The following is a 9,912-nucleotide window of genomic DNA, read 5'->3' as shown; positions in this document are numbered from 1 at the left end:
ATATCGGCCAGGGTGTACACAAAATTGAAGAACGATAACGACGAACGACCAACGATGTGCGCTCCCACAGGTCTTTGGTTATTGCCGTTCTTCGCAAGAACATGCAGGTCAACCTGACGATATTGTCAGGTTGTTGCATGTTCGGGGATGAGGGAAGGTGCCCAGCACCAGCACTGAACGGCATGGTTCATGATATCGTTCAGTGTGTGTGCTCAATGTCGTTCACGACATTGAGCACAGCCCTGCCGGGGACACACTAGTCGATACCGCTCATGGAGCAAATCGTCTAGTGTGTACGCATCTTAAGACATAAGGTACACATAGTTTTAATAATCCACATGAATCTCAGTCTGATATTGATTGCTTATTTTGCTCTCCGCTATTTGTATATTTGTAACAACCTCTTGCGCATTAGAGGGTTTCATGAGTTTAATGCAAACATGAGGATTAATTCTACCAGCTAAGATTGATACAACCAATAACAGGGGCACAGAGTACATTGTATCACCAGTTTTCACCAGGAACCTCTGCAAGGTGCTTTGGAATTACCTGCAGCCAGCAAGCTGGTAGCTGTTTCCTGAGTTGGTTCCTAGTCTGGCAGCCTGGAGAGTGGTCATATAGCAGGATTTGGTACATGAAGCTGATGCAACAAAGCCAAGAGGGTAAAGCAAAACAGTACATGTACTGTATGTACAGTATTACAAGCAGGAATAGTGGAGACTGGATGTGAAGCCTAATACTCTGGCAAACATCTCTTTCCAGGAACCAGGTCTTAGAGGCACAGGATTCACCCCCTGTGATGTCAGCGATCACCTGACTGCAGGTACTATATAAGCATTGGCTGGCCCCATCCCCAAACATATGACATCATGATATCACGCTGAGGGAGTGAGACCTCTGGTACTAGGCAGTACAGCACTGTCCAGAGCGTCCCACAGGCTGTGTGCCACAGGTTGCTCTGGGCAGCTCTACAGCTCAACAGAAAAATAGGAGCACTGACTAGGTGTAATAATAGTTAGATTTAAACGTAACCTTAGATATACATAAAAAATACATAACACATACAAAATATAAAATAATATAAAATCACATGTAATACCAGGGAGCAAGAAATGCAACTAAACCACATTGATTATAGTGGCATCACTAGGAGGTGTGTGGGTTGTGGACTGCAACGGGTGACACCATTCACCCGTCAGAACCAGGAAGTCACGAAAAGCAATACCAAGGGAGTAGGTGAGAATAATCATCACACAGACTGGATCTCGATGCAGGTAAGTACACTGGAGGTCAGACAGAAGAGACGCTGGAGTACTGGAGTGAGTTTATTACTCTCGGTCTGAATAGTGCCGAGGAACTTTCCTAAATAGAGAGCGGATTCAAATTTGGTAATGTGGCATCACATTTTTCATTCACCTGTACCTCAAAGAATTAACAGAGCATGCGCGCATACCTATGGGAACGCCAACTACTGCCGGGAGCCGCCTGCAGCAGCCGGCAAGCCAGCAGAAAGGAAACATTACTGTGGCGGGTGGCAAATGGCAAGAGAGCCCCTTCTGCCCAGGGGAAATAAGGCCGCTGGACCTGGTAAGAAGAAGCCGGGCTCCGGCATGCTGGGACATATATAAACTGCGTTCTTACCATATTTGCACGTGCAGGGCCTGCTGTTTCCTAATTCGCAAACAGTACCTGAGGTTGGAATTTCCAACTTGTAGAGTACCTGATTTAGAACCAGGTGGTAGAAGTAAATTTTACCAAAAGTTACTTCAAAGGGTAGGTGCTAATATAAGTCCACCTACACCATGCACTGGAGGAGGAGGAGGAGGAGGAGGAGGAGGAGGAAACTAAAATTTTATAAGATAACAGAATCACTTGTATACAGTCTAGCATGGAATGAGCAATTGGTAAAACACAAAAAGAAACAAAAACACGTTGTAGGTTTTTAATAGAGATGTGCACCGACCCCAGGGTTTTGGTTTTAGATCTGGATCTCCCCTGGTTTTGGATCTGAATCTGGTTTTGGATTTTTTCCTTGGTTATTTGTTACTTTTGGATCTGTATTTTTTCCAAAAAATTATATAAACAGCTAAAACCACATAATTTGGGCCTTTTTTTGTTTCTATAGTATTATTAACCTTAATAACAATCATTTTCAGGCATTTCCATGCATTTGTAACCACCTCCCAGCTCACAATGTTGATTTCACTATTTTTCACCAATATAGGCCAAAGGCTGCAGCGAGCTGGCTGGCTAAAGTAAGCGACAGAGCAGCGGCACAAACGCACAGCAGTTTAAAAAATATAGAACGTCTATGAAACATTGCCACACAGCAGTGGCAGACAGGATGGCAGTTTAATAAACTATAATAATGTCAGTCGGCAATGCCCCAAATTGTGCCAAATGTAAAGAAAAGAGATGCAAGATGGAATTGTCCCTCCCACCCTCTCTTATGTGGGATATTAAAAAGGACATGCACAGTTTAACAAACCAAGCACTTTAGCCACTAGGACTGACACTTTCGTGGCTGAACTCCTTGGTTTGTTTGGGCCTCCACAAAACATTTTTTGGAAGGACTACCTTCAATTATTAAGGAGGAGGTTGATGATGAGGGTGTTGGTGTTGGAGATTGCATGTGCTTGTCCAAACTGCTTGTAGCTGATACTGGACTGCTTGTTATTAATTTACACATTATTATAATTTTGTTAAACAAATAGCATGAACACGCTGCAAATGGCGTAACAGGGAGGAGGTGCATAGATGTTTAACATTCCTTCCTCTGCTAACTTTGGCTTTACAAATGGAACAGATGCCTTCACAACTGTTGTCAGAATTTAAATTAAAATAATTCCACACCCAAGACGTGGCTTTTCTGGCTTCTTTTTATCATGAGCAAGAACTGCTGCCCCTGGTGGCTGATTTACACAAACATCCTCATCATCAACATCCTCATTAGCGTCAGATAGGACACAAATTTCCCCCTCATCCTCCTTTTGCACTTCCTTCACACTATCATTCTCATTTTCTATTATTTCACCATCTAATACTAGTACATCCGTCATGACGTCAGTGATCCGCTGTGAAACTGGGTGACAGCTGTTATACTTACTTCCTCTATCAAAGGACTGTTTAACAGTCAATTGTTTTTTAACTTGTTACTAGTAGTAGACTTCTTGGTCCCTTTCTGGTAGGAAGATCCACCCCCAGCAGCAGCAACAGACGAAGCACTCAAGGATTCTTCTGAGGAATCATGGATAGGAGAGGAGACTGTCATGCTTTTGAAATTGGATGCAGGAATACTTCCGATCACGATTTAGGATGTTGATGATGATGATATAGGTGTTGGTGGTGGAGATTGCAGGCGCTTGGATCCAGATAGAAGGGAGCAGCTAGGTGACAATGGAATGATTGTTGTTAGGTTTTTTTATCCCCAAAGTTTCTGAATATGAAATACCCTTTTCAATTTGATGAATGCACTGCAAGTCACGTAACAGGGAGGAGGTTCCTAGATGGTTACAGTCCTTACCTCTACTCACTGTTACTTGGCAATGGTTACAAATGGCTTGGAAAAAGTTGTCCGGATTTGGGTGGAAATAATTCCACACATAAGATGTGGATTTTTTGGTCGTTTGCCCAGGCATGGCAACAATGGGATTTTTCCCACCGTGGTCAACAACAACTCAACAACACAAACATCCTCACCATCAACATCCTCATCATCCTTGTTTTTATCGTCAACTACATAAATATCCTCCTCATCCTCCTCGTGCAATTCCACAGAAGCATCCTCGATTTCTACAGCAGAAGAAGGCACGCAAATGGTGGAAGAAGGATCCTCTTCAAGTACAGTATTACTAGAAAGGTCAGGCTCACACATGGCAACAGCAGACAAACTTGGACTCTCCTCTGGGATTTATGATTTTTCAGACCACACAGTTGGTACCGGTGTATTACTCATCTTAACAATTTTTATTTTTTTTGTACCTCTCCTACAAGCAGAGGGGCTTAAATTATCATCACTAGAACCACCAGTCAAAAATAATAAAGGCCAAGGCCTTATCTTTTCCTTGCCACTTTGTGTAGTGAATGGCATATTGTCAATTTTCTGTTTCTCTAAAGCTGACTTAGCTTACATTTTTTTTTTGCTTTAACAGGGCAAAAGTAGATTTTTTTAGCCTGTTTTTTGGCCTGATTTAATGCATGGTACATTGGCCTTCATAGATGATGTTGACGTCCTTGCATCGTCATCATGACTGCTGCTAGCCGCTACAAGACTGGTATGTGGATCTTGCTATCTGGTCATGTGACTGTCCTCCACCTCCATACTCACTACGCACACAAATTTATTTTTTTTTTTTTTTTCGGGCAGCAGCCATTGACAGACAGCAGCACAGCATCCCCGTGCAGCTACACCGAGGACACTGACAGGTGTGGCCTACACACACAGAAAAAAATTGTTGATTTTTACTTTATTTATTTGTTTTGGGCAGTAGGCCTTGACAGACAGCAGCACAGCACCCCTGCACAGCTACGCCGATGAAAGTGACAGACGTGGCTAACATGCACACAAAAAAAATTGTTGGTTTTATATTTTTTTGGGCAGCAGCCCCAGCACAGCACCCCTGAGCACCTATGCCGATGACAGTGACAGGTGTGGCTAACACACACACAAGATAAATTGTTGGTTTTTACTTTATTTTTTCGGGCAGCAGCCCTTGACAGACAGCAGCACAGCACCCCTGCGCAGCTACACTGGTGACAGTGACAGGTGTTGCTAACACCCACACAAAAAAAAAAATATATAATTTTTTTCACACTGGGGGGGGGGTGAAGACGAGCACCCCTGAAGGACAGAGCACCCCCTGGACTTCACAGCACAACAGCCAGCCCCTATATGGACAACAGTAGCCAGCCAGCCCCTATATGGGCAACAGTAGCCGGCCAGCCCCTATAATGACAACAGTAGCCAGCCAGCCCCTATATCGACAACAGTAGCCAGCCAGCCCCTATGTGGACAGCAGTAGCCAGCTGAGCCAGCCCCTATATGGACTAGAGTAGCAAGCTAGCCCCTATGGTCAGCATCAGCAACAGATCTCAGCTCCCTCCCTGTGCATGCTCCACAGTCGGAATGAAAAATGGCGGCAATCGCGGGACATTTTATAGAATCCAAAACCAGCAGGATGATGACGTTTTGCCTCGTTTTCAGATCCGAGCCAGGCAGGAAAACCGGAGCCGGCTTGACTCAGATCCCCGATGTTCAGGCAGGTTCGGATCTCTGAGAACCAAACCCGCTCATCTCTAGTTTTTATTCGACCATTCATAAAAAAGGATAAATTAAATAATATAATACAATAATGTGCATAATGGGTTTTAAAAAAATGTCATACAACAAGGAAATGTATAACAAAAATATATTTTGGAAAGTAAAACTTCCATAAAGTACATCTAATGGTACGTACACACGGTACGATGGGGGGACGATCAGATAACAATAACGATCGTTATCTGATCGTCCTTCATGTGTTGGATGATTGTTATCGAACATCCAAAACATGCTGCAAGCCCCTTACAAATATAATGACCCGTGATTAATGATCACGGGTCCCTATAGTAAACAGTCTAACCTGTTTGATATCGACCAGGTATGCCTGCTTGCATGGACTACCGGCGATTATCAATAACGACCATACGTGGCCACACATCGACCATCGTTTGGTCGCTTGCAAGGGGCCAGAAGCTGACAGATTTAAACGATAATGATAGGATCATTATCGTACAAATCTGACGGCTTATCTGACCATGTGTATGCACCATAAGCATGACAATGTGCCTGAAACTTGATTTATTAACATTTTCAATATGGAATCAAAATGGATCTATTCATAGGAGTCAATCCAATTAGCCCCGAGGGGTGCGAGTTGCTGTTGCAATGGCTTTAAAATGCCGGCAACGGACCAGCACCTCACACCCCTCACGACCCACTCTGAGCCTGAATTAGCAGAATTTTTCTCACCGCTCGCTAGGGCGGCGGACAAATTTCTGCGCATCCAGGCTGCCGTAAAGTGCGTCCAATGCAGATCATTGCGGCTAATAGTATTGATCCCATAAAGTTGTATCACTGATCAACACAGAAAATGTAAACAAAAACACACAATAGGTGATTACTTTAAGTATTCACCCCTTTTGCAAAGATAAACCTAAATAAACCCTTGTGCAATCAGTTGCATCCACTTATGTACAATTAAAGTGTTTCAATTTATTTAAAAATAAATACATCTATCTGTGAGAGTCCATTTGCAATAAAGAATTTAATTAAGGAGCAAGGGACAAAGGCAAATCAAAGAAAAAGGTTATTGAAAAGGATTAATCAGACAAAGAGTGTAAGATTTTAAACTCTTTTACTATCCCCTAGAGAACTGTCAAATCGACTATAAAGAAAAGTATAGCATTTGACTTTTCTGTACTTTGTCCAGAATAGGCCATTTTCCAAAACCGAACATGCTGTGTGAGAAGGCTACTTGGGGCAACAAGTCTGGGAATTTCACAAATCTGCACTTCATTACAGGGTGTCAAAAATAAAGTCAGTATTGAAAAAAATGCACATGAAATCGTAGCTAGGCATTGCCAGAAAGCATGTGGGAGGCACACATACCAAAGGAGAAGATTCTAGGATCCGATAAATCCAAGACTGAACAATCTGGCTTCAACATTAGACCCTATATTTGATGCAGGTTAACACTGTGCCTCATCTCCAACAACACTGTCCCTACTGTCAAGAATGTTGTCAGGTTGCGCTCTAGGATCAGCCGTTACTTACCTCAGCGCCGGCTACTCCTGATCTCTAGAGCGGTCAAATGCCAGCGGAGAGTGATGTGCAGCGGAGAGTGATGTGCTGAGGATTATACCTGGGGTCTGCTAGGACATCCATGTGCTCGCTCCGTGATGTGGTTTCTGCGGACAAATTGCCTCCCCATCACTCTTGGGACTGTGGCATCGATATTATCCCTGGGAAGATGCCATCTTGTGGCAGTATCTATTCTCTTTCGGTTCCGGAAACAGCGGCTAAGTCCGACTACATAAAGGAAAACCTAGCCAAGAGTTTTATAAGACCATCTTCTCCTGCTGGGGCCGGATTTTTCTTTGTTGAAAAAAAAGATGGAGGTCGCAAACCCTGCATAGACTACCGTGGGCTGAATCAAATCACCATAAAGAATAGATATCTTTTGCCACTTATTTCAGTGCTGTTTGAGAAGGTTCGTGGAGCATCCATTTTCACTAAATTGGATCTCTGGACCTACAATTTAATTCCTATTAAGACGGGAGATGAGTGGAAAACTGATTTTAATACGAGAGACGGCCATTGTGAATACTTGGTGGTGCCTTTCGGCTTGTGTAATGCACCAGCAGTTTTTCAAAGTTACATCAACAAAATCTTCCAAGATGTCCTTTACAAGTTTGTTGTAGTTTATCTAGCTGACATTTACATTTTTTCAGAGAACCTGCAATCTCATCGCCTTCATGTCATTTTCAAAGTCATCATCTCTACGTGAAAATTTCTAAATGCCTTTTTGAACAGTCCACTGTGCCATTTCTGGGGCACAACTTTGGCTCATGCCTCCTTGTTTGCTGTTCACTCAGGCATTCTCAAGACATTTACATTTTTACAGCGCTCCTACTGGCGGCCCACTATAAAAGAAGATGTCTGGGATTTTTTTGTCTCCTGTGCCAAGTGTACCCAGAATAAGTCCATTCGCAATAAAGTGGTTGGCCCTTTGCATCCTTTGCCTATTCTTGATGTTCCCTGGACTCCCATGTCGATGGATTTTATCTCTGAGTTACCACCCTCCAAGGGACATAGGGCCTCATTCAGAGGTGGTCGGAGGATGCAAGCGGTCGCTCAGAAACTGGGCGGCCACTTGCATCCTGACCGTCCGCCTCTGTTGCGGTTGTTAGGCTGTGGATTAACACCCACAGCTCTAACGACCGCTCCGGTGATGGTCACGATGGTCAGAGACCATAACGACCATCGGGGCTTATGACGAGACCCTAGAGTAGGGTCTCCCTTGTCGTAAGCCCCGGAGAGCTTCTGGCTCTGTCTGAGCCGGAAGCTCTCCACTGACATCACTAGTGATGTCAGTGGGGCCTCCCCCGAAATGGCAGGCGTTCCCATAGGAACGCCTCCATTTGGGCTGCCACCCCCCCGGCCCGCCTTCCAAATGGGGCGAGCTGTCAATCAACATCGACAGCTCGCCCCCTTTTGATGGAGACCCGCTACGACTGGCGCTGTCAGTCATAGCGGGTCTCACGCATGCGCACGACAGCGCCGGCGCCGTCATACGCATGCTCTGTGGGGGGTCATCGACCCGGTCCGGGTCTGAATGACCCCCATAATGCCATCTGGGTGGTAGTGGACCGATTTTTGAAAATGGCCCATTTTATTCCCTTGGTGGGACTTCCTTCTGCTCCACAGTTGGCCAAAATGTTTATTCGTGACATCTTCCGTCTTAATGGACTACCTATGTCGACAATTTCCCACACATAAGACAGATACTTGCAGTTGATTGAACATTATGATCCTTGGGCTTAAAAACAGGGATTTAAGATCAAATCCAACCTCACTTAGGGGCACCAAAGAAAACAGAACTGCCAACACCAACGAAAGAGAGAGAACACCATACTCATAGATAGGCCTTAGAGAACATCTATGAGTGAAGACAATAGGATGCAACTAGGTAGAGTAACATTTTTACATCCACTCCTCATCTTCTTCAGGTATTTGTGACTGATTACAGTAAATTAAAAAACAAAGAATAAAGGACGATGTAAATAAATAAAAACCACAACAAAATAATCAGCATCAAAAAAATACACAGACAATACCAGTGAGAATATAGTTCATTTTTTATGTATTATGTATATTGTCACAGTAAGATGATTTACATACTGCACAATAAGTATAAAATCATTACTACACTCATGACATGTCACAATAGTTATGGCCGGAACGATTGATCTATGTCTTTAGCTTATAACTGATATTGGAATAAACTGAATCTAAACTGGGGACATCAATAATTTAAACATCATTATTGGAAATACAACTGATTTATTAGATGCAGTAGCCACAGAACTCATACAATATATACAACAACAATGAGTGTAAATCATTTATCACACATTTGAGACACAACTAACCTTTATGCATGTACAAACCTAGTATTACATTTATGAGACCTTAAAACATCGATCACCATGGGTACTGCTACACATTTGAGACACTAAGTCTGGAAGCGGCAAACCACATAGACATTGAACTGAATTAGATCCACTCAAAGATGGCCGCCGCCATATGAGAGACAAAAATCCTGGACAATAGAACACTGCATATAAAGGGCAGAAATGGGATGATAAATAAGGACTAAGCACTCGTAAGCAAGCCTAGTGTCCGCAACACAACACCACGCATACTCTACCCAATCCCAGCATGTTGACGCTGACTTGCGCATTGATGGGAAGACCCGAAAGTGCGCCAGTAATCAGTGCGAACGGGTGATGGACATTCAGTGCTGCATAAAAAGGATGGTAAAACCACAAACAGGTAATTTACCCTTGAAAAAGTCCCAACCAGGATTGAAACGCATTAGGAGACACATATAAGGAAGATTTGCATTATTTGCATCATTTGTACTATTTTGTACACTTTTGATTTTATTATATTTTTGACAATTACCCATTTATATGGTTATATTGTGAGGTATCAACAGAGCAATAAGCTAAATTAGCCCACAGTACAGATCATTCCCCCATACCCAGATCCCACACTTGCATTCACCAAAGGGAGATGCAGGAACTCGGAAAACCAGCAGACATCTGAATGGTAAGTAGGCACCAAATTCTGCACAATAGTGTCTATAA

Source organism: Taudactylus pleione, unplaced genomic scaffold, assembly GCF_031769625.1.
Source record: "Taudactylus pleione unplaced genomic scaffold, aTauple2 ptg000214l, whole genome shotgun sequence".
NCBI classification, from domain to species: domain Eukaryota; kingdom Metazoa; phylum Chordata; class Amphibia; order Anura; family Myobatrachidae; genus Taudactylus; species Taudactylus pleione.
This window is presented reverse-complemented; position numbering follows the sequence as displayed.